Here is a 25,342-nt window from a genome sequence, read left to right on the forward strand (position 1 = left end):
TCTCTACCACTGATCTACATCCCCAGCCCTGTCATGTTTCTTTGGAAAACTGTATCCTGGCCAAGGTTACAACTAGGAAGGAGGTTAAAAGAAAAAGATTGCAAATTCAAGTCCTGCTTGAGCTATGGGGTGAATTCAAAGCCACCTTGGGAAACTTAGAGAATATTGTCTCCAGATAAAAATTGAAACAGGACTGAGATATAGTTTAATGATAAAAAATTTGCTTAGCAAGCATACATAATAATTTCCAGGCCAACTAAGGCCACACAATGAGACTCTTCTGAGAGAGAGAAGAAGAGAGACACACACACACACACACACACACACACACACACACAGAATCTTGATGGTTTATAGATCATCTGTAAATTTTAAGCCTGACTAGGCTGAAGCAAGAGAATGACTGTGTATTCAAGGATAGCCTGAGCAACATAGCTATATTGTGAAGTAGAAGGTAGCTTGGGCTATAATAAGAGCCTATCTAAAAAAGGAGAAAGAGAACGAAGGAAAAGCCTTATCTTGGTATCTTAGTTAGGGTTTTACTGCTGTGAACAGACACCATGACCAAGGCAACTCTTTTAAGGACAACTTTTTTTTTTTTTTAAGATTTATTTATTTATTATATGTAAGCACACTGTAGCTATCTTCAGACACTCCAGAAGAGGGAGTCAGATCTCGTTATGGTAAGAGCACCCGACTGCTCTTCTGAAGGTCAGGAGTTCAAATCCCAGCAACCACATGGTGGCTCACAACCATCCGTAACGAGATCTGACTCCCTCTTCTGGAGTGTCTGAGGACAGCTACAGTGTACTTAAATATAATAAATAAATAAATCTAAAAAAAAAAAAAAAAAAAAAAGAGTTTCAGTTCATTATCATTAAGGCAGTAACATGGCGGCGTCCACGCAGGCATGGTGTAGGAGGAGCTGAGAGAGCTACATCTTCATCTGAAGTTTGCTAGCAGAATACTGACTTCCAGGTAGCTAGGATGAGGATCTTACAGCCCACACCCACAGTGACACACCTATTCTAACAGGGCCACACCTAATAGTGCCACTTCCTGGGCCAAACATATATAAACCATCCTACTCGGTCTTTCTTTTACAGCTAAGAAGCCCAGGGTATAAGCTGAGTGGTGACACACACCTTTAATTACAGCACTGGGTAGGCAGAGGTAGGGAGAGATCTTTGAATTCGAGACCAGCCTGGTCTATGGAGCAAGTTCCAGGACAGCTAGGGCTACACAGAGAAACCCTGTCTCAGAAGAAAGAAAGAAAGAAAAAGAAAGAGAGAGAGAAAGAAAGAGAGAGAGAGAGAGAAAGCAAGCAAGCGAGCCAAGGTATTACCAGTGGTGGTGCATGCCTTTAATCCCAGCACTTGGGAGGCAGAGGCAGGCAGATTTCTGAGTTCAAGGCCAGCCTGGTCTACAAAGTAAGTTCCAGGACAGCCAGGGCTATACAAAGAAACCCTGTCTTGAAAAACAAAACAAACAAACAAAAACAACAAAAAACAAAACAAAAAATTATTAGATGTTTCCTTTAGGTCAAATACACTACCAGGTGCTAAAGTCACAGAATAGAAGAGACAGACACTAGTGGCGAAGCTACAGAGAGGAACAGGGGGAATAAATACACAGTAATCTCCATGACCCACATTTGTGTGTTAGATGGATATTTCTCCATCCCCCAGCGACTGTGGCTGCATCTACATAGATGTTAAGTAGAGGAGAGAGACATTAAATAAGTTAGTATCAGCAGTGTATACAAAGGACAGAATGCAAATGAGGGGGCACAGCCTGGAGCTCTGGGAAAGTGTCCTTGATGCCTAGACCACCACAGTGCATGCTAGGCTGGGATACATTAGCAGGCCTGGTATGATGGTGTGATATTAATTAGGCTTGGTGGTACATCATCTATATTCCCAAATCTTGGGATGTCAAGGCGGCAGGTGGACTGAGAGTAAATAGCCTGGTTGGATAGTGGTAGGACAGGTTGGAGTTCAAGACCAGGGCGAGTGACTTTTCATACCCTCTCCCCAATGGAACCTAGTGCTGCACACAGCAGGCTAGTTCTCTGCAATCTTACCTTTGCATTCTTTGGGGACGGTGGTGGGGAGCTATTCTTGAAAAAGATCTTGTTATGTAGCCTTGGCTAGTCTCAAACTAGAAATTTTCCTGCCTCCATCTCCTCCTCAGTATGGGTATTTTATCATGTGTCACCATGCCCCCAAGTTGTTAGCCCCTGTGGCTCCCACCATCTCTTGTTTGGTGCTGTGTGAGTGTTAAATGGCCTGATACTTAGCGCCAGCTGCACAGCTTCTCTGTGCTTTTCTAATTGGTCTGTGTAACAGGGAGAGTTTGAAGATGCTGAGCTTGGTTATGACAGCATAGTTGATTAGCATCCCCTTTCTTGCCCTTTCTCTAAGAACTTAAGCAAAAAGATTGTTCTTATCTTTGTGTGTGTGTTCGTGGGTGTTCTGAGTTCATGCCTGGTACCTGAGGAGGCCAGGTGGCATTGGATATACCCTGGAATTGGAGTTACAGGTGGTTGTGAGCTGCTCATACTATCTACTCTTAAATGCTGAACAGTCTCTCAAGGCCCAAAATCCTTTTTTTTTTTAAGAATTTATTCATGTATGTGAGTGTTCTATTTGCATGTATGCCTGCATGACAGAAGAAGGCATCAGATCTCATTACGGATGGTTGCTGGGAATTGAACTTAGGACCTCTGGATGAGCAGCCAGTGCTCTTAACAACTGAGCCATCTCTCCAGTCCCATGTGCATACTCTTGCTGAGTGACTTTATGGGTGGGGCCTCTGCTGCAGAAGTTTGTGAAGTACAGTTTCCATTTTAATTTTTTCCCAGAATCTGATAAGAACTTTTATTTTTACTTGGCCAAACTGGGCAGTGGCCTATTGTATAAAAGAAGCATTCTTTTTTTAGCTCATGCTTGTGCTACAGACCTGGAATCATACCTACTGTGGAGGCTGAGGCAGGAGGATTTCCCAGTCCAAGGCTTGCCTGGGCTGCAAACTGCCCATTGTCCCGCCTCAGCTTCCTGGGTGCTAGGATTCTACTGCCTAGAAGGAGAGAAAGAGCTCCCTGAAGCTGCTCCCTACATGTGTGTGGTAGCACATGCACACCCCCAACACATGCTATGTACACATGCACAACAGTAAACAGTAAAATTAACAAAAACTCAGCTAAGAATAGCCTTGTCCTTGCTTGCAAATCATGGGTTCAGTAACTTCAGACTCTAAGATAAGGTAATGACTGAATGAGCTAGCCTGGGTGGCTATGTTTCTTAGTTGTTCCAGTGTCTGTGTTTCTCTCTCCTTCTCTCTCTCTCTCTCTCTCTCTCTCTCTCTCTCTCTCTCTCTCTCTCTCTCTCTCTCCCTCTCTCTCTCTCTTTCTTTTTTTTCCCAGACAGGGTTTCTCTGTGTAGCGCTGGCTGTCCTGGAACTCACTCTGTAGACCAGGCTGGCCTCGAACTCAGAAACTGGCCTGCCTCTGCCTCCCGAGTGCTGGGACTAAAGTCTGAGCTCCTTTCTCCTCCCGGGATTGTTGCGTGGTCTTAAGTGAGCTGCGTGGTCTTAAGTGAGCTGTTCACAGTGACCCCATTGTAATGCATGTGGTGCTCTTGATGATCCCAGCCGCACAGGCTACTGTCAGTATCTCCCTTCCTAAGAGGTGCCTCTCATAGTGGAATGGGACCCTTAGGAGAAGCCCAAGAGTCAGGAAAGGGCTGAACTGCCCATCTGAACCCAGGATTCAGCAACTCTCAGCAGGCCTAGACTAGGCTTTCCATGGGAGAAAGGGGGCCAGCTTCCGTTTGACTGCTCGGTGGTGCTTGGGACCCTCATTTTACCTGGCTCCCATCCATGCCACATCAGTTAGCCAGCCACCATGCCAGGTCCTGAGAATGCTGCAGCCAGCACAACGCCATAAAGGAACACCTCGCTTTCCCCTGGCTTAGTCTGGTGAGAAGAGTCGAGTGGGCATCCTGGTGCTGACTGCCAGAAGGGATTAAACCCTGGAGGAAGGAAAAAGAAGTCACAGACTTAGTGGAAGGAGATGATCTTTTCTCAAGGCCCTGGGATATTGTTCTGGAGACCAGGAGCCTCACTATGCCAAACAAGGAGTTGGTTAAGTCTAATGACCCCAGGAAGTCACACTATATGTTCTGGACCCCTGGACATGTTGATTTGAGATTCAGGTTATACATTTAGGATACAGTGGACTTGGGCCTTGTTGGGGGGGGGGGGGGCCTTTAGTAAACTCAGAAGCCTTGGGCTCCAGGGAAGATTTTACACTGACCCTTAGCCTGATGGCCGGCCACCTGCCAAGGAGCCCCAGGGAGACCAAACCTGACTTACTCAAAATCAGGTTTTTTTTGTTGTTGTTGTTTTTTTTTTTTTTTTAAAGAACCTTATTGAAAGCACTTCAACTGGGCAGGATTTTTTCTTTTCATAAGTAATCTTTTTATTGAAGTATAAAGTGTAAGTTGGACCATATGTGACTGCCAGTATCCACCCACTTTTCATGTATAAAAATGCCAATTTCGTGTGATTTAACATAAGCACATTCAGAACGGGCCCCCGCTCAGAAGTGTACAGCCCTGGGAACGTTCACTAAATGAGCAAGCTGTATAACCAGTTCCAATTAAGAAACAGCTTTCCCCTGGCTGGGGGGTGTGGCTCAGTGAGTACAGAGCTTGGCCAGCGTGCAGGAAACCCTGGGTTTGCTCCAGAGTCACAGAAAAACAGATAACGGTGATGTGTACAGCTGCACAGTCAGTTCGAGGCCAGCCTGGGTAACATGAGTTCCTGTTCTCAGACCCAAAATGAGCAAAACCCCTTCAACCCTCGAGCCATTGGTTAAAAAGGAAAGAGAAGAGAAGGGCTGGAGAGATGGCTCAGTGGTTAAGAACATTAGTTATTCTTCTGGAAGACCTACGTTCAATTCCTGCCACCCATAGGGTGGCTCACAACCATCTACAACTCCAGTTCAGGGGGTCCAGTGCCACCTTCTGACCTTGTGGGTACCAGCCATGCCTGCATGCAGGCAAATCACTCATACACATAAAATAATTAAGTTTTTTTTTCAAAAAACAAAACACCCTACCGCATCTGTACCAAGAAATGGCTCAGTGGTAAAGCACTTGTCAATCATAAAGCCCTGGGTTTGATTCCTGGGTTCCATTACAAAGAAAGGATATGAGAAGGTTCGGTCTGTCGTCCTAGCAATTGGAAGGTAGAAGTAGGAGGACCAGATGTTCAAAGCCAGCCTTATCTATATACCAAGTTTGAGCCAGCCTGAGCTACATGAGATTGCAACTCAAACAACAATAAAAACCAAAGATCTGGAGAGATAGCTCAAGTTAAGAGCTCTTGCTAAGAAATCATGAAGACCTGAGTTTGAATCCTGATACCAACATAAAAAAAAGCTAAGCTAACTCCAGAGCACTCCTGCTTGCTCCCTCACTCTTGCTCTCTTGCTCAGTCTCTCTCTCTCTCTCCCCCTCTCTCTCTCTCTCTCTTTCTCTCTCCCTCTCCCTCCCCCTCCCCCTCCCCCTCTCCCCTCTGTTTTCTCCCTGGGGTAGGGAGGGGAGGACTACTTGCTGAGTGTAGGCCTACCTAGTAAAAAGATAAACAAAATAGCAACTAAACAAGGAATGCAGAGGGAGTGTGAGGAGGTCCCTGACAGGGAGTGGTATGCGTTAGAATTAGGAACCTAAATCTAGGCTGACAGGCACAATGGGGAGGCCTAGCCTGTGCAACCTATCTTGAGATACTGTGCAACATGTCATGAGATCCTGCCTCAAAAACTGAGACCTGGGCTCTGCAACACAGGGCTAGCGTAGCGTGTGTGAGGCAAGCTGACTTCTGAGCTAGCTAGGGCAGAGTTTGGACTTGACTGCCCTCCATACCCTACTCCGTATTGACAAGTTAGCCAATAATACCACACGTGGGTGTAACAACTCCTAACTCGTAGGTTCTGCTACCCACACAGGTGTTAGAGCAGTGCCATGATGCCTATGGACTCCATTCTAGGACTGAGAAGTCTGAGTGAGGTCCCATACAAAAAACAGATATGAGAAGACTCAGTGTGGCAACAAACGCCTAGCAGTTGGGCGGTGGAGGTGGGACGATCAAGACCAAGACCGGGCCAGCCTTAGCTTTGCTCTGGTGCTCGGGATGCAGTTGTTGGCCACAGACAAGATTTGTTCTGCGTGACACATGCTGTTCAGGCTGTAAAACACTGAACTCAGGTAGGGCTTGGGGGTGGGGGTGTGGTGGGGGTGATGATTCAGCTGACACCCAAATGATAGCAATGGGTGCTCCTGAAGGAGGAGCACTTGGGGCAGAGGGAGGCTGAGCTTAGCCTATGCAAGAAATGGAAAGGGACTCCCTGACTTTGGAGGCTGACTTTCTGAGAGAAAGCAAAGAACAGACAGAGGCCTGGTCACGCAGGACCTTGAAGGCTGTGGTAGTTTGCAATTCTTTTTAAGATCTGTGGAAAGGTGTTTTGGTTTTGTGTTTCTTGTTTGTTTGTTTGTTTTTAGGGGGGGAGGGGGAGCATAAAGTATCCTAAATACCACAATGATTATTATTCCTGATATCCATGAAGAGCCTCCTCCTCTGGAGGAAGAGGAGGGGAGGAGGAGGGAGAGAGGGAGGGATGGGGGGGGGTGAGGCAGCAGCTAAGAGCCTTATTCTCCCCAGGTAGAACCATTGTATGCCTTTGCTCCCTGTGAGCTCAAGACCAGCTTGGTCTACCTAGTGAGTTCTAGACCAGCCAGGGTTGCATGGTGAAACCCTATCTTGAAAATAAAAGTTTACCTGGACCAGTGTAAGGTGTAGACTGGAAGGGGCCAAGAGGGGTTTTGGTAACTTGGGGATCTACCCGCCCACCCTTGGGTTCCTGGGGTGACAATGGAGCTGGTTTCCTAGTTCAAGCTGGCTGCATTCACCTCTTCTCTTTCCTCCCATCCCCTCTCCTCCCATTCCCTGCTCCTTCCATCCTTCTTTTCTTCTGCTTCTAGATAGGGGCTCATGTAGCCCAGGCTAGCCCCAAACCCACTGTGTGGCCAAAGATGACCTTGATTCTCTGATCCTCCTGCCTTCTTCACCTCTGGGATTATAGGCAAACACTTCTGCTTCTAGTCACACACTAGGCAAGCACTGTACCCGCCCAGCCACTGTCCTGTCTGAATCTTCTGCCCACCTCTCTGCAAATAGCAGCCTCCCCCAGGAGAGATCACAGGTGGACATAGTGAGAGGGAAGTTCAGCCTCTTTAATACTGGATTTGCCTCCTGAAAGTCTGCTAAACCTTAGTGTCTCAGTACCTAGTAGTACTCTTCAGTTTGCTTATATTATAAATACTGTGACTGGAGAGTGCCTGTTGAGGTTGGTTCCCCTGGAGTCACAGAAGGTAGTGAGCTGCCTGACCTGGGTGCTGGAAACTGAACTCCTGTCCTCTGGAAAAGCAACAAGAGCTCTTAACCTCTGAGCCATCCCTCTAGTCCCAAGTTCACTTTACTTTTCAGTCTTAGTGACTTGCCCAGCTGGCTTTGAACTTGTTTTGTAGCCTAGGCAGGACTTGAACTTTCAGTCTTTCTGCTTCTGCCCACTCCTGTGTTGCTGAGACTACAAACCTGTACCACCAAGCCCAGCTCAATGGTTTTTAATGTGTAGTTTGTTTCTGGGAACTTCACGGGTATTCTCTGATGCTTGGGTTGGAATTATAGCGATGCAGAGGTGTATATTAACTTTTACAAGTTAGTGAAGTTTTCCTCTTGGAGGACCTCTTCAAATCTCTGTTTCTGGCAGAGTGTTGTCTGTAAACCTCACATTCCGAAGGCTGAGGCAGGCAGGTCTTGAGTCTAAAGGCAATCTAGAATACATTCAAACATAGAACTAAAATAACATTTCTTTCTGCTTGAGGATTTTTGACTTAAGTGGGTTACAGCAGCTGGAATGACTCGGGTTTAAGCTTATGGTAAAGTAAGGCAGGCTTACAGCTAGGGGTTTATCTAATTTTACTTCTTCTTTTTATTACACAGGATCTCATGTGACCCAGGCTGACCTTGAACTCCATATGTGTAGTTGAAGATGGCCTTGAACTTCTGCTCCTGCCTCTATTTCCCCAGTGGTGGGATCACAGGCATGTGCCACCGTGGCAGGTTTATGTGGTCCCTGGGATTGAACCCAGGGCTTCATATGTGGTAGGCAAGTGATCCGTGGAGCTACAGCTGCACAGCCCTAGTCATGCGCGTTCAAGGCTTACTTCCTCTTTACAGTCCCAGCACTCAGGAGGCAGAGGCAGGTGGATCTCTGTGAGTTTGAGGCCAGCCTGATCTACATAATGAGCTCCAGGACAGCCAGAGATAAAATAGTGAAAACCTATCTAAAGAAAGAAAGGAAGAAAGTTAAATCTGTCAAAGTATTTGTCAATATCTGTCAAAGGGGGGGGGGGGGGAGAAAAGAAAAACCAAAATACAAGTAAATGACTGGGCAACAGAAAGGGTGACTTTGGAAAATGCTCACATCCCTTCACTGGCTCCTCTGAGGGAGGAGAGAGGGCTGAAGAAAAGATAGGGTCAAATTGGTTGTGCTAGTGTTTAATATGTAGCACTTGGTAAACTGAGGCAGAAGGCTTACAAGTTTGAGGCCAGCTGGCTGCATAGAGAGACCCCTGTCTGAAAGCAACCACAGACAATGACCACAGTCTTGAGAGTGGCCACACAGATGCTACCGATTGCTAAGGGGCAAGGATTCAGGAGGAGGCTGAGATTTTCCTTGGTTTACTCTTTGGTAAAAACACCAGCTCGGCCTTGTATGCAAAACAGGGGGACTGGCCTGACTTTCCATGGCTTTGTGGTTCTGGACCTCCTCGGGTTTAACAATTGGCAAAGCAATTCAGTGTTGGGGGGTAGCAGACACATTGTCTGATTGTCAGGTTATCTGGAACTGGAGTGTGAATGGTGGGCCCAGGTCTCTGTGTGGACACATTGACCTGAGGCAGGAGTTGGAGAGAGGAATGTAGCTATAGCTTTGGGGGTTAGTGGATGTGAGTGACTCTTGAGAGCACTGGCTGTATTCTAGGGATGACTGAGTTTTCCAGGATTGCCATAACAAGACATTGATTGCAGACTGAGAAGCTCAAAACTCAGAAACTTACCAATTCACATTTCTGGAGACTATAAGTCTGAGGTCAGAGTAGTGGCCAGATTGCTTTCTTCTGAGACTCTTCCTTGAGTTTTAGATGGCTGTCTTCTCTTATATCCTCACATGGCCTTCCCTGTGTTCTGATTAATCCTTGTTGTAAAGGTACTAACTATATTGGTTGAGGACCCCACCCTGGTGTCCTCATTTTAACAGTTATGTCATGAAAGTCCTTATAAATATGGTCACAGTCTGAGTTACAAGTGACTAGGACTTCTACCTATGAATGTAAGGATTATTAAAAATCTATTCTTATCTTATGTTGTGTGTATGAATCTTTACACAAATGTCTCTGTATGTGTTATGTATGTGTGCCTGGTGTCCATAGAGGCCAGAATAGAGTGTCCGATGCCCTGGAACTGGAGTTACAGATGGTTGTGTGCTGCCGTGAAGGTGCTGAAAATTGAACCTGGGTCCTCCAGAAGAGCAGTACTTTGAACCCCTGCCACAACTCTCCATCCCCCCAACATGTGGGTTTTGAAGATGAAATTAAAGCCCTAAGGACAGATGGGAGAGAAGACACTAGCAGAAGAGTACCAAAATCCAGGACAGCCAAAGGAGACGGGTGCCTAGAGAGCGATCGGGATCAGAAGTGTTTGGTACGGAGTGTCGGATGCAGGTGGACCCTGACTGTTCAGTGGTGTCGAGGCCACCTCAGCAGAGCTGGCAGGATGCTCTGGGGGGGCTGCGCATAAGCCAGTGAGTGAGGAGTGGAGGGAAGGATGGGATGCAGCTTTTGCTTTCCCCTTCTGCACAGTGGATTCTTTCTCTATATCACTGAAGGAAGACATTTCTTTTTACCCATTCCTCTGATATTCCAAGGCCTTAGGTTTCTTTTTAGAAATTCTGAGGAAAGGTCTGTGTTCTAGGTACCCTGACTCCAAACTTGCCTAGGCGATTCCGGGCTGGGAATAAACCAGGGTAAGAAGAATGTCTAGACTATTCTTTTTGTTGCTTAGAATATCCTTACTTCTGGGAGGAAGGAGAGGAAGGAGGAGACAGAGGAGGAAGAGCAAGGGCAAGAAGTATGAGCTGAGCTGTGACTGTAGTCCACTCGGTAGTGTACTTGCTTGTCATATATGAAGCTTTGGGTTTGCTCCCCAGCACTGTATAAACTAGGTATGGTGGCACCTGTAATCCTAACACTTGGTAAGTGGAGGCAGGAAGTTCAAGGTCATTCTCAATTATATACCGAGTTCAAGGTCCATTTTGTCTGTGTGTGACTGTTTCTCACATATATGCACCCCTACCCCCCCCCCCCAAACCCTTCAGGCTTCTGGTATTGTAGTACATACCTTTAATCCCAGCACTTGGGAGGCAGGAGGAGGAGGAAGATCTCTGTGGGTTCAAGACCAGCCTGGTCTACATAGTTTTCCAATCTAGCAAGGGATGCACAGTGAGACCCTATCTCAAACAAATAAAACAAAGGCTAAGCCAAAACTTGGTAGTGGGACCCTGAAGTTACAGCAGCCACAGGAAGCTGAGGAGAGAGGATTGCTTGATAGCAGGAGTTTAAGGCCAGCTGAGGCAACTTAGCAAGACCCCATCTCAAAATGAAAAGAAGAGGAGAGCTCTTACGGGTTCCTATGGGTTATAGCTCCATGGTAGAGCGGCACATAGCTACCATGCACAAAGCCCTGGTTCAAGCCCCAGGACTAACAGCGAATGGGTAAATTAACAATGAGTGTCTGCTGAGCCCCTCCTCTGAGTTAGTACAGTGTGAGAGGGCAGAAGGAAGCAGCACTAAAGCAAATATCAAGGATTTATTGATTGCTCATGCAATGCTGTGTCCTGTGCCGGGCACTTAGTGTGCATCCTGCTCTCAAGAACTGCTGCCGTGGCTTTTTATTGACAGGATAGTTTGATGACTCGCTGAAGGGCCCTGGGTGGGCAGTGAGCTCCTAAGACCCAGCCTTTGTTTCTACTATAGCTTCGCCCCAGGCTCATATGCAGCATCTCTGGGTACGGTCAGAACTGCGGGCTGGGTTGTAGTGGGTATGGTGAGTCAGCCTGCGCAAAGTATCACAGTCCTGCTTCCTGTAGTCCATCCTGTCCTTGTCCTGCAAAAGGACACGGTGTAGTGGACAGATGTGGGCTGGAACAATGGTGCCACATCACTGCTGAGTGTACGTTCACATCAGTCCCTGTCTGAGGCTCGTCACAGTGCCTGTCCCCTTGTCACATTTTTATCCCTCTAGCCCCATTGGAAACAAAGCAGCTGGGATTGTGTCTCATGAACCAAAACTGTGTTTCCTTCCTTCTCAGGGCCTTCTCAGGGTCACCTGAGAACACAGCTGGTTTCTGGAGTATTCTTCTCCATGTCCAGGATTTCCTCTGTGCTTCAGGGAAAGGGAGACGCCTGCCTCTGGGACAGCATACAGAACAGGTTCAGGAAGAGACAGCCCAGGGACCCTTCTCTTCTATTTTGAGGTGAGGAGGGAGGTGGGCCCGATGCTGAACGGTGAGTAAGTCAGTGGATGCATTATGGAACTCTGTATCTAGGTGGCAGAACCTGAAATAGAACCGAAAGAGAAGCTTCACTTTCTATCTAGTCTAATGTAGCATTCAGTAACAATGAAAACTTAAAGAGTCCACAGAGCTATGTATATAAGGATGTTCATTAGAATGTTCTAGTATTAGCAACCTACTAATAGAGCCCCACGTGGAGGGAGGGGGTTGATGAAATCTGTGGCCATTAAGCAGTGGGTGGAGGACCTGTGAGATGTGGGCGTTGAAAAGTGCTCAAGGATAACTGTGTAGAGTTATCCTTGAGGTGCGATGGTACACATTTGTAATCCTAGGATCATTGTGAGTTCAAAGTCAGCATGGACTACATGATACACAGACACACACACACAGAGAGAGAGAGAGAGAGAGAGAGAGAGAGAGAGAGAGAAAGAAACTTAAAACAAGGCATTGATTGGTACATGTAGAGGTTTGGGAATATTTGTGTGTGCATGTGTGCGAGTGTGTGTGCATTCTTGCACATATGCATATGTATGTGCTTCTAAACCCATAGATATATTCTGGAAATGCACAGGAAAACCTGCTAACTGGCTGCTTCTAAAGCATACGAGTAGTGATTTGGATGGGGAGTAAGACATCGTTCGTTCTGTATTCTACACTCTGTACTTCAGCGCTTCTTAAGAACAGTGACCATGCGCTGCATCGGCACTATCATAGCGACAATAAATGAAGACTCAGGAGGGTCATAGAGCAAACATGTCAGACCTCAGGGGATTGAATCCAGAAGTGCTGAGGATGGAGTACAACTGAGTGGGACCTGAGATGTTCCAGAATGGCAGAGCTAGTCTCCAGCTCTTGCCTGTAGAAGTGTGTTTTGAGTACTCAAAAGTGGATACAGGGCAGGGCCTGGTGGGAAGTCTCTATTCATAAAACCGAGAGTAAAACAGCATCAAGGCCAGAGTTCAAATCAAAGATCAGGGAGTAGAGCATGTCTCTCCCAACTGTCTGTTCCTGGAGGCAGCTCTCATTGCTCTCTGTCATATTTGAATTTTAACATGGCCAGAATAGGACATTTTAACTCTTTGTGCCTCTAATTATATTACTTAGAAAACTGAGGCAGGAGAGTGGCCACTACTTAAAGGCTAACCTGGGCTATGCAGTAAGTGTCACTCAATCAGTAAATAAAGATCAGGTCTGGTGGTAGCACATACTTGTAGTGCAAGAACTTAACTTGAGGCCCAGGAAGAAGGACCATGCGTTTAAGGATAACTAGGGGCAAATATGAGTTCTAGACTCTCAGGGTCCACTTATCAAGACCTTATCCCATAAGTAAGTCAATGTATAAAATGAGAGAACCTCTTGGGCCCCTTCATATCGAGAAATACCAAGGTTAGTTGGAAGATGATTACATCAAACTAAGTCAGCTTGGTGACTTGAATAAGGCGCTCATCATGGTTGAATTGGTGCAGTACGTACTACTTTTTAAAAGTTAGGAAGATCAGCAAGTCTTTCTTTTTCTTTTCTTTTCTTTTTTTGTTTTTTCGAGACAGGGTTTCTCTGTGTAGCCCTGGATTAGCAAGTCTTTTTGTTTGTTTGTTTGTTTGTTTGTTTTTTGAGACAGGGTTTCTCTGTATAGCCATGGCTGTCCTGGAACTCACTTTGTAGACCAGGCCGGCCTCGAACTCAGAAATCCACCTGCCTCTGCCTCCCCAGTGCTGGGATTAAAGGCGTGCGCCACCACTGCCCGGCAGATTAGCAAGTCTTGATGCTGCTAATGAAGGCAGTCCAGAGGAGGAAAGATTGAAACTAGATCTGGGCCCTGTATGGTGCTACACCCTTACTATCCTAGCACTAGGGAGTAAGAGGCAAGAAGACTCCGTCTCATAAAACAAACCAAAGTCAGAAAATAAATAAATGTAGACTAACTGGTTCTGGAGTGGGGGACTGGCTAAGCAGGATTATTTGGCATTTGATATACTAACTAGCTAACTAGCTAGTATAGCTAACTAGCTCCATTGTATTGAGACACTGAAGCAGCTTGCTTCAGCAGAGTGAGAGTTGTAAGTGAGCAGATTTGTCTGCAAGGGAACCTAGACAGCACCAATGTAATTCTTACCTGGAGTGGTTGGCTGAACCTAGAATCTCAGCAATGGAGAGGCAGCAGCAGCCTGGACTGCGTGGCAACTTTTAGGTCAGCCCAGACTTACGTAGCGATATCCTGCCTCACAAAACCAATCCTGGGATATAGCAAAAGGCATTGGGTTTGATCGGCAGCACTGCAAAATGGTTTATAACAGTAATTCTAGAACTAAAAGTGGACAGAGGAGCTATAATTTAAGATGAATAAAAATGAGGAGCCTTAGAAGGTGTTTTGGGGTATCGAAGGGAGTTATAAAAGTGATACCTCAGTCAGGGATCGAGGTGACTTGGAGTAAAGGAGAGAGTGTTACATAAAGCAGTGGTCACAAAGGTCCAGTGGAGGGCCAGCAGGAGGAAGAAGGCCAGTGTGACATCTGCAGAGAGAGTGGAAGCAGGAGGACCAGGTGACTGAGAGACACACCGAGGGCTGTCCACTCAGTGGAGTGGCCAAGCCAAGCACTAGCTCGGGGAATAAAGTGCAGGTATCCAAAGGACACTGCCTGAGTGGGGGTGGGGTTGGGAGGGAAGATATGATGACCTAGGTTTTCATTTTGAATCCCCCCTTCTCAGGATGGCCAAGCACTGTAGGGATGGCTAGAGTCAGTCTCTCTCTCTCTCTCTCTCTCTCTCTCTCTCTCTCTCTCACTGTGTGTGTGTGTGTGTGTGTGTGTGTGTGTGTGTGCAGTTTGCTGTATGTATGTTCCTATACATGCCAGTGCATGCACATGCATGTGTGCTCCTATGCAGAGGCTAGAGTTTGACATGAGGTATCTTCCTTGATCACTCCACACTGTATCTTTTGAGACAGGTCTCCCTGAATCTAAGTTTCTTGACTCAGGTAGGCTGGTTGACTCCAGGGCCTGGCTCACCTCTGCCTTCTCAGCACTGGGATTACAGGTACATCTTGGCCATACCTGACTTTTCCATGGTGGCTGGAGAACATAACTTAGGTCCTATGCTTTTATATTAAGCTATCTCCTCAACCCAGCTGCTAGTTTTTCTGGTACTGTAATACATAAGATGTGTTTGCATTAGGTATCCGTTCAGCTTTCTTAATTAGGGGCAAGAGGGTGGGTCTATGAATCCAACCCAGTACCACTGAAGCTAGGCAAATGCTCCACCATTGAGATATACACTTCTTCACTAACTTATTAACCAACCTACCTGCCTGCCTGCCTGCCTGCCTGCCTCCTCCTTGCCTCCCTCCCTCCCTCCCTCCCTCCCTCCCTTTCTTCTTTTTTTGATACTGGGTCTCACTATGTAGCACTAGCCTAGAACCCTCTATATAGACCAGACAGGCTTTTTTTTGCCTCTTCTTTCCTCACTGTGAGAACAGCAGTGAATAGAGCAGAATTGGTCCCTGTCCTCACAGAAGACAGATACTGAAGAAGAAACAGCAAGCGCTTCTTGTGTGCTTTGGCTCTTGAGGTGGCATTTCTGTCTTCTAGAGCAGTCCTTTTTTTCTCTCACTGAATTTGGAAGGACCACGTGCCAACTGGTAATGGCATTTATCAAACACTTTACCATAGATTATATCTTCAATTTTTTTTTTTCACTGAGAGGTATAGCCCAGGCTGTGTTTAAACTCTGTGTTTTTGCATCAATCTTCCAGCACGTGCTATCTTGCCTGGCACTCAATTATATCACTTAATTGGAAAAAAAAAAAAACCCACTTCACAGTACATGATATACTTCGTGAAAACAACTTTATGAAACCATCAATATATGATGAATATATGCCAATAAAAAATAACCAGGGTGGGGTGGGGTGGGGTGGAGTGGGGTGGGATCCAGAGGTTCACAGCGCTGGTTGTTTTATTAAGGACGTGGTTTGTTTCCAGCAGCTGCATGGCAGTTCACAACTGTCTGTAACTCCAGTTCCAGGGGAATCCAATACCATCTTTGAGCTCTGAGGGCACTAGTTAGATATGTGGTGCACAGACATACATGCAGGCAAAGCATTGTATGTACAAAGTTCATGCTCATATGTGCATGCTAGAGAAGTAGCTCTGTGGTTACAGCACTTGAGGTGACATGGGTGAAGACCAGGTGATCTCCTAGGCCGAACCCACATTGATACTGGGTGGGCATGGTGGCCTGCCTGTAATCCCAGCTCCTGAAAGGTGAAAACAGGATCCCCCAGAGCAAACTGGTTAGCCAGACAAGCTATATCAGAGAGCTCTGGCCTCACCTGAGATACCTTCCTCAAGAAGATGGATCGCTATTAAGAATCCAGATGATAATCTCAGGCTTATACATACATGTAGCCATACATGCAAACACTCATGCACACATGGATGCACATGACACACTGTGTTGGCTAATTTTAGGTCAACTTGACACAAGCTATACTCATCTGAAGGGAGGGAGCCTCAACTGAGACAATGTCTCCGTAAGACTGGGCTATAGGCAAGTCTGTAGAAGTTTTGTTTTTTGTTTTTGTTTTTCGAGACAGGGTTTCTCTGTATAGCCCTGGCTGTCCTGGAACTCACTTTGTAGACCAGGCTGGACTCGAACTCAGAAATCCGCCTGCCTCTGCCTCCCAAGTGCTGGGATTAAAGGCATGCGCCACCACGCCTGGCTGTAGAAGATTTCTCAATTAGTGATTGACGGGGGAGAGTTCAGTTCAATGTGAGTGGTGCCATCCCTGGGCTGGTGCTTTTAGGTTCTATAAAGGAGCAGGCTAAGCAAGCCACGAGGAGCAAGCTAGTAAGCAGCACTCCTCCATGGCCTCTGCATCAGCTCCTGTCTCCGGGTTCTTGCCCTGCTTGAGTTCCTGTCCTGACTACTTTCGATGATAAACTGTTAAATGGAAGTATGAGTGAAAAAAAAAATTTCTCCCCAAGGTGCTTCTGATCATGGTGTTTCATCACAGCCGTAGTAACCCTTATTAAGGTATATATACACTTAAAAAAAATCTCAATGACCATTCATTCATTCATTCATTCATCATTCTTATTTTTCTACACATACTTTTGGAGTGGCACTAAGTATGGCTATGAATTGCTTCAGACTCTATCAGAAGAGCCAACGGTATAAACAAATAGTGATAATGTGGGGTAAAGGCATGCATTTCATACCAGGTGTTGTGCTCCTAAGAGACAAAGCCACTCACTCACCCTCAGTGTGTATGCAGGGATAAGTGGCTGGCAGGGAAGTCTCCCCGATGACCCAGAATAATGACCCAGTTGTTTTTTACAGGTATTTAAGACATAGTATAAATGGGGGTATTTGTTCTGTACAAAAAGAGGGACTCAAGAGATAGCTGAGCGGCTAAGAGTGCTTTTCGCTCTTGCAGAGCACTCTAGTTCCGTTCCCAGCCCTCACATGGCGGCTCAAAAAAGATACCTGTGACTCAAAGACCTGGACACTGGATACCCTCATACTTCTTGGGAACAGCGGCAGTCAAGCCAGGAAAATAAGATTTAGAATTCTGTAATCAATCAGATTGTTGTGAATCAATCAAAATATGAAGAATTCCAGATGCAGGAGTACAGGCCTAGTGTCCTATCTACTGTGGGCTAAGGTGGGCAGATTGAGTCTGCCTCAGGGGGAAAAAAAAGGAATAAAAAGAGATTAAGTAAATGAAAGCAAAAATTAAGGAATAAAATGAAAGTTATTTTCAGATGTGAAGGTCTGAGAAATTTACCACCTGGATTTCTCTTTGTAGGAACCTACTGGAGGATGTAGCCCAAGGAAATTAGGAAAATGATTGGATGCCAAGGGACTGGCAGCAAGAGCCAGGCAGGCAGGACCCAGCAGAAGCTGCCATGGCAAGGGGTCTGGTGGGGACTTCATTGGGGTGTCTTTTCTCCTTTCTTTCTTGGGGTGATGAAGATCAGACCTGGGCCTTGACATACAAGGCAAGTTCTGTTGAGCTCCATTCCCACCTGGAAGTCAGGATCGCTTCTTAGAAAAATAATAGATTGGTGCTCTAAACTAGCATTTTTTTTCCTCCTTCATATTGAATTCATGAGCCTTTTTCATTCTTTTTCTCTTAGAGAAAATTTTTTGTTATTGTTTATTTTTCTGAGACAAGACAGGGATTTTCTCTATGTAGTTTTGGCTGTCTTGGAACTCACTGTGTAGACCAGGATAGCCTTGGACTCATAGAGATCTGCCTGCTTCAGCTTCTGACGTGCTGGGATTAAAGGTATGAGTCACCACCACCTGGCTAATTTATGTTTTTAATTTCTCTTGCCTGGAGATAGTGGCCCATCCATTTGATCCCACTACTAGGGAGACAGAGGTAGGCAGACCTCCAAGTTCAAGGCCAGCCTGGTCTACAGAGGGAATTCCAGGACAGCCAGGGCCACACAGAAAAACCCTGTCTTGAAAGAAAAAACAAAAACAAAAAACCCAGAAACTATACTTTTAATTTTTTTATGTTTTATTACTTTGAAAAACATTTTACTGTTTTTATTTTTTAATTCTAGAAATCAGTGTTACTTGGAAAAAACTAAAAAGATATGTAGACTCCCACCCAGTTTATGGTGGGGTTTCCATTCCCATAAACCCACTGGACATTGAAAGCTCATGGAGTAGACCTCAGTGAACAGCATAGTAGCACCATCTCCCTAGCTTGCTGGTAGCTTCCCAGTGCCATGAGAGGATCTGTCTGCACATTGATAGCCCAGGAAAGATTTACATTAGAAAAGAGGGAATATGTTGTCTACTTTGTTTGGTAGAAATATTATATTGCTGTAGACCCTCTTGCAGCTTGAACCATCAGAAGCTGAGCCATCTGTGTTCTTTGAGCAGCTTTGTGTAGTCTGGCAGGGCCCTGGGAGATGCAGAGTCAGGAGGACAAAGGAAATTTACAGGACTTGGGGTAGCTGGTACCTGAAATCTCAGTATGTAAGAAGCAGAGGCAGGAAGATTACTTTGATCTCAAGACCGGTCTGGGCATAGGAGCAAATAAATCAAACAGGCAAACCAGAAATACGCCCGCCCTGCTGCTGCAGGTCTAAATCCCAACCTTGGAGAAGCAGAAGCAGAAGCAGGAGGATTATTGTAAGTTAACAGCCTTACCCCCCCCCCCCCCCCCCGCCAGCTACATCAAGTGTCAGAGCTTCATAGTAAGATCCTGTTTAAAAAACAAAACAGAAAGAAAGGAAGAAAGCCCAAATAAAAGCAAAGGCTTTATTGGGATTTTTGAGGCTGTGCCCAGTAACTATGGGATGTGGGAGCCCAGGAGCAGTGTACTGGAGAATGAGGGACACCTGGCCTGGTGGTGGATACAATAATTTCAGCACTCAGGAGGCAGAGGCAGGCAGATCTCTGAGGCTTGGTCTGAAGTGATCCAGGACATCCAGGTCTATGTAGCGATACCCTGTCTCTGCTAATAACATAACAACAACAACAGTGATCCAGGACAGACTTCCAGGGCTATGTAGAAACACCCTATCAATAATAATAATGATTGATGATGATGTTGCTGATTGATGATGGCATTGATGATGAGGAGGAGGAGGAGAAAGAGGAAGAAGAGGGTGGTGGTGGTGGTGATAGTGGTAGCAGCAAGGTGGAGAGATGAGAAGACCTCTCTACCTACAAGAGTTCAGCAATACTTCATTGTCCCAGGCCCCCTCACAGCAAAGGTGATCCCTGAGAGCACTGTACTAGAAAGGCCTCCTTCAAGGTGCTTTTCCTCAGCTCTGCACTTGTGATCACCGGGGATGGTGAGAATCAGTAAAGCTGTATGCCATGGCTGAGAAAAGGAGCTCTGTCTGTCTGTCTGTCCCCGCCCCCGTGTGCGTGTGTGTGCGCAATCACGTGCATGCTCAGTGGCTTTAGACAATATTTAAGAGTTATATCTCAGCAGATCTCCCACTGAAGCCTGAGCAGGGATCCCGGTTCCCTCAATCTGAAGCCAAAAGAGAACCGTTCAGCTCTGATCTCGGCCAACAGGAACTTTCTTCCTCCAAACCTGCATTTCACACAAAACTATTTAAAATGTCTGTACACACGCCAGGCTGTGGTGTGTGATAATGTTTACTGGTTTTGCTGGCCATAAAAATGGGCGTTCTCTCCAATTCCCCACCAGCCAGGAGCAAACCCTCCTAGTCCTTGCCCCAGAGCAGAGTTTTAAATAGCAGCGCTCCAGAGTTGGCTGGTGACCTGGAAAATTGCTTTTGCTTTGTTATGCTGCTAATGGCCCATCAGTTTCAACCTTCCATCCTCAGAAACCTTCTCCAAACTAAATTGGAAAGGAGGTTGTAGGTTTTTTGTTTGTTTGTTTGTTGTTTGTTCATTTGCTTTTAAGGAAAAAAAGGGGAGGAGGAGGAAGGAAGGAAGAAAAGGAAAGAAAGCAAAGCAATTACTATCTGAAGGAGAGTATTTGGGGAGGGAGGAATCAAAGCTGATTAGGCCCCTTTAGAAGCAGGGAAGGGAGTTTATCCATCTATGTCAGTCTGTAACAGCTAGCACTCAGCATATATGCTACCATGTAGTAGGGATACACTTTGTAGCCCTGGCTGTCTTGAAACTTACTACATAGACCAGGCTGGTGTCAAATTCAGAGATCCATCTGCCTGTCTCTGGGTGCTGGATTAAAGGTGTGCACAACACCAAACCCTTCGTGTGTGTGTGTGTGTGTGTGTGTGTGTGTGTGTGTGTGTGTGTGTCTGTGTGTGTGGTATTAGCAAGCCTCCTGGAGGCTGGCAAGTGCTCCAACAATGAACCATACTTCCAGGCCAAAGGTGATAATTTTTGAATAACTAATAGCCCCATCACTATTGGATTTGAGGGAGCCCAGGCCCCTGGATGACCAAGTCAGTGTGATGAGCTGGTTAGCTCAGTTCACTTCGCTTCCTCAGCTAAGGCCGAGGTTAATCACTGCCTGGGGTCTTGTACTTGCAGTTCTGAAGCTGGCCATTACTGAGTCCTTCACATGCCAGATACATGGCTGAGGACTTGGCTTTATTGGTGCATTTCATTCTTACTGTCAACTCCGTTTTCAGGAAGCGGAAGGAAGGCTTAGAGAGGGTGGGAGAACTGGTCTTTGAGAGCACTGAGTTTCCCATCTCCTTGGCTTCTGCCTGAAAGCAGGATATTTTGCTGTTTCTAAATGGAAGAGACTAAAACCAAAAAACCATAAGTAGGAGAAATCACAGAGTGGCTTGATCACCCCCTTAGAATCCAATGTGGCAGCTTTGCTGTTGGCCCAGATCATGCACTTGCTGAATTACTTGCTCCTTATCAGAGGAGACTGCTCTCCATGGGATGTTATAAGCAGTTCCCACCCCATACCCCCCAGTCTCTCTCTCTCTTGCTTTTTGTATTTCTGGACTTAGGTTTTGACCATCTGGGCCCTACCTCTTCCTCTCCCATGAACACTGTCATCTTTCATCTGTTGGCGCCTGCAGCTCCTAACTGCCTTCTGTAATCCAGAACACTTCTTGAGGCATGAAGGTTAGCCTATTAGGTAAGATATTGTCTACAGGAACGATGACCGTGGCAGACACGGTTGGTGGTGCCATTATGCTTAGACTTTGAGAAATGGTCTCAAAGCATCAACTCCACACGATTGTTCCAGGGTCCAGCCTTAGTTTTGATATGTCCCCTTTTAAGATTTATTTCATCATAGTACATATGGCTGGAGAGATGCCTTCGTGGTTAAAAGGACTTTCCTTCAGTACCTGGGTTCAATTCCCAGCCCATATGGCAGCAGCCCCTCTGAAACTCCAGATGACCAGATCTGATGCCCTCTCTGGTCTCCAGAAGCACCAGACATGGAGCAGACAAAACTCTTACACAGAAAATTAAAATTCTAAAAAGTTTTTGAAAAGATTTATTTCATCACAGTGGGGTGCTTATTTAGCACACACAAAGCTCTGGGTTTGATCCCCAGTGATTTTTGGATACTGTTCCTTGTGAGTATAGTTTGCATGCAGATTTGAGAATGAGTAGATTTTGTTCACACTTTCTAGCTAGGGCACCGAGGTCTAGAGGATGTCTTACAGGTGTGGATAGGAAGTGGCACTGTTGCTACATGGGGTGGTGGTGCACGGTAATCTCAGCACTATGTAGAGGCAGGAGGACTCTTACACTGGTGTTCAAACGGCTACACAAGATGAGTTTCAAACAAAACAAAAACAAGCATTTAAAAAAAAGTGTATTTATGCATGTGTGTGCCTGCGTGCATACCTACCTGCCTTGCCAAGAGTGCAGAGGTCAAAGGACAACTTTCAGGAATCCATTCTCTCTTTTCACCTTGTTGAGGCAGGGTCTCCTGCTTCCTCAGCTCTGCCTGCTCCAGGCCTGCCAGCTTCTCAGGCCTCTGCCTCCTGCTTCCCATGGCCCCTGTAAGAGTGCTGGGACTACAGAGGAATGCTACCACATCCAGTCTCTTCTGGGTTCCTGGGTTGGAGCTCAGGTGATCAGTCTGGTAATTAAGAGCTTTTTATTAAAAACAAACAAACATCATTCTGGCCCAGCATTGTCCTTAAATAACTAATGGTAGTTGTATGGACAACTATTACTACACTTAAAATAATATGGAGATTAAAGCAGAGAGTAGAAGTATACAGTGGTCTGGGCGTGGCTCTCTGTGAGTTTGAAGCCAGCACTGTAGAATCTGTTCTTCCAGGGGATTATGATGTTTGCAGTTTATGCTCACCTATCTTGTGCACTGCAGTGCTTCCTAAACACTGGAGGAAGATCCTGTTCTGCACTTGTACATCTTGGGTTTCGTTTCTCTCTTCTCATAGGTAGCTCAAGCCGGTTGCAACCTCGTGATCTTCCTGTCTCAGCCTTCCTAGGTTCCTTCTGGTCACTAGGACTCTTTCGGGATATTTTTGTTTTTACACAGGATCTCACATCTTATATCTGGTTAGGCTGGAACTCACCTAAGTGACCAGGCTGGACCCAGACTCTGAAGTGCTGGGATCAAAGGTGGACAGCATACCAATCTGTCTTCAGCTTTTACCAGCACCACCCTATTCTACCGTAAATTCAGACGGCTTCCTTTTCTTTCAATCTCTGCCTTAATGGGACATTTCCTTCCCTAGGGAACTTCCCCTAGTTTGAGCTTTCACCACACCCTCCTCTGGATCCTGCCTCGGGCAACTGAACAAATGGGAAGGTGGTGACCCGGTCTTCAGTAGCCTCAGGTGGGTGATGTAAAGGCCCCTGGGAGAGTTCTATTGTAGGAACATCCAGGCAGTTTCTTCTCTGTGTTCTGCCAAATGGTTTCTCTGACCAAAGCAGAACCTCAGGGTCTGTGAGAATTGTCTCTGAAGAACCCAGAGAATCAGCAGGAGACAAAAAAGACTGTTATCTTAGGGCTGTGCTCTGTCACTTTGGACCACTACCCTGGGCATCCAGGCCACAGCCCCTGACCTCCATTATATCATATATTATATCATAGCAATGGCCAAGACTCAGCCCAGATAGGTTATTTCTCCACTGGTGAAATAAACCAATTCAAGCCAGATAAGATTATATTAAAGGCAGGTTTATTGGGAATCGGTTCACTGGCCCCAAGGACTGAGGCCAGGGAAGTCACCATGGGGATAAGGGGAGGGGGAAGAGAAAAAGACAAAGGGCCCTACTTTGAGAGAGAGAGAAAGGGAGAGAGCCAGAGAGATGGAGGGAGGTAGGGAAAAGAGAAGGAGGGAGGGAGAGGAAAAAGGAGGGAGAGAATGCACCACACACACACACACACACACACACACACACACACAAAGTCTGGATTATATAGGGAAGAGCCTCTGGGGGTGGGAGCTCAGTGCCTGGCCTGGAAAGTTCAGGGTTGGGGGCAGGGTAGGCCAAGTGGGGACTTAGGGGGATCCTGGGAGGACCTAGAGGCCAGATCTGCTTTGATGTGTAAAATAAGCCCCTCAGTCCTTTCAGCCCAGGGGTCAGAAACCCAACAAACTACTTCACCTGAAATCCACCTCTTCAAGGTCTTCCTGGCTACGTGCCCCTGACCAAGTTCCACTTTCTCCTTGTACCCGGTTCCTTATCTGAAAAGTGGGAATAATCGTTATACCTATCTTACTGGCCAATTTTTCTTCTAAGTTAAATTAGATGAACTGTATATGTCCTGGTTGCCTTGAAACCCACTCTTCAGATTTCTAGGTACCTGGTTCTGAGCTCACACCCTCCCTACCCTCCTTTGAGAGATTGTGTCTTTTACTTCATAGCCCTGGCAAAGCAGGAATTTGCTATGTAGAGCAAACCAGCCTTGAACTCAGGGATCCACCTGCCTCTGCCTCCTGGGTGCTGGATCTAGGACATCACTATTCTGGATCTTGGCTGTTCACGTGCCCCCTGAGCCTTCATGCAGTGCCTAGGCTTCCTTACCAGGAACTGTGATTCCTTAAATCTCAGGTGGGTTAGTGGTTTTGTTTTTTGAGGTACTGTTGAACTAATTTGGGGTCACAAGTCTGTACCCTCAATAAGTCAAGTTCGGCTAGTTGTCCTTAAAATTGTCAAATTAATATTTTTTTTTTTTTTTTTTGGTTTTTCGAGACAGGGTTTCTCTGTATAGCCCTGGAGCTCACTTTGTAGACCAGGCTGGCCTCGAACTCAGAAATCCGCCTGCCTCTGCCTCCCGAGTGCTGGGATTAAAGGCGTGCGCCACCACGCCCGGCTAATATTATTTTTTAAAAAAAGATTTATTCATTGTGGCCATATTGGGGAAGAAGCAAAAGGATCCAGTGTTCTTCCTTGTTCATAGTATGTATCCCAAGAATCAAATCAGCGCTAGAGATCACTTATGTAAAGCAAGTTCGCTTAAGTCCAGGGTCCAACCCCAGCCAAGGAGACCAAAGTTTTGGACATTCTTTTGAGAGTTCTAATTTGCATCCAGAGAGGATGCTCAGAGGCCCCGGAACCCCGGAAATGTCCTTCAGGTGGTGATGGGTTCGACATACTGTCTCTACTTCCGGCTCTTTCCTAATGCTCTGTTTGGACCCTTCTTTAGGGCTAGGGCCTTTAGTCTCCAGTGAGCTGGGCACCCCTTCCGAGTTCTTACACAGAACCGCTGTTCTGAACTTAGTCTACAGGTGTGAAATAGTCCACCTACCCATCACTCATCCTTAAAAGATGTAGGCATTCTGGGGTCAAGGACCCTATCGGAGATATTACTGTGGTGCAGCGGAGCAGAGAGATGACCAGCACTTAGTAAAATAATAATCATTAAGTGACCGAATGAACGAAATCTCAGGAGAGCAGTTGAGTGTTTTGTATTTTTGTGTATTTTCCCCTAGTCTTAAGCATCTGATTCTCATTGTTCCTACAGCTCGGAAATTTCTCTCTCTGCCTTGGCGTTTTATAAATCTTGTGTGCACACATCGACATTTAAAACATAAATCTACAGGTCGGGGGCTGGAAAATTTGAGGAAAGGGGATTGGTAGAAGGGGATTAAAAAAAAAGTATGCAGAGGTCCAAGATCCGTCAGGCACAGCTGTCCGATTTGGGAGGGGTGACCCTGGATGCTCCTCTGTGGAAGATGCAACAACCATAAGAGGGGTTGGCCACTGTTCCCTCTCCTCCGACCTTGG

The 25,342-nt window shown here is 46.2% G+C and overlaps 1 protein-coding gene across 1 annotated transcript in view; it reads left to right on the top strand.

The window, feature by feature from the left end:
• Window positions 1-25,342, top strand: part of Arhgap26 (Rho GTPase activating protein 26) — a 774,669-nt gene that overhangs the window by 4,502 nt on the left and 744,825 nt on the right. The window contains exon 2 of the mRNA XM_030250607.1: window positions 11,492-11,656. The gene's annotated coding sequence lies outside the window, so the exon portion shown is untranslated. The remainder of the gene's footprint in view (window positions 1-11,491; window positions 11,657-25,342) is intronic.

The sequence above is a fragment of the Mus musculus genome, chromosome 18, assembly GCF_000001635.26.
Source record: "Mus musculus strain C57BL/6J chromosome 18, GRCm38.p6 C57BL/6J".
Classification (NCBI taxonomy): domain Eukaryota; kingdom Metazoa; phylum Chordata; class Mammalia; order Rodentia; family Muridae; genus Mus; species Mus musculus.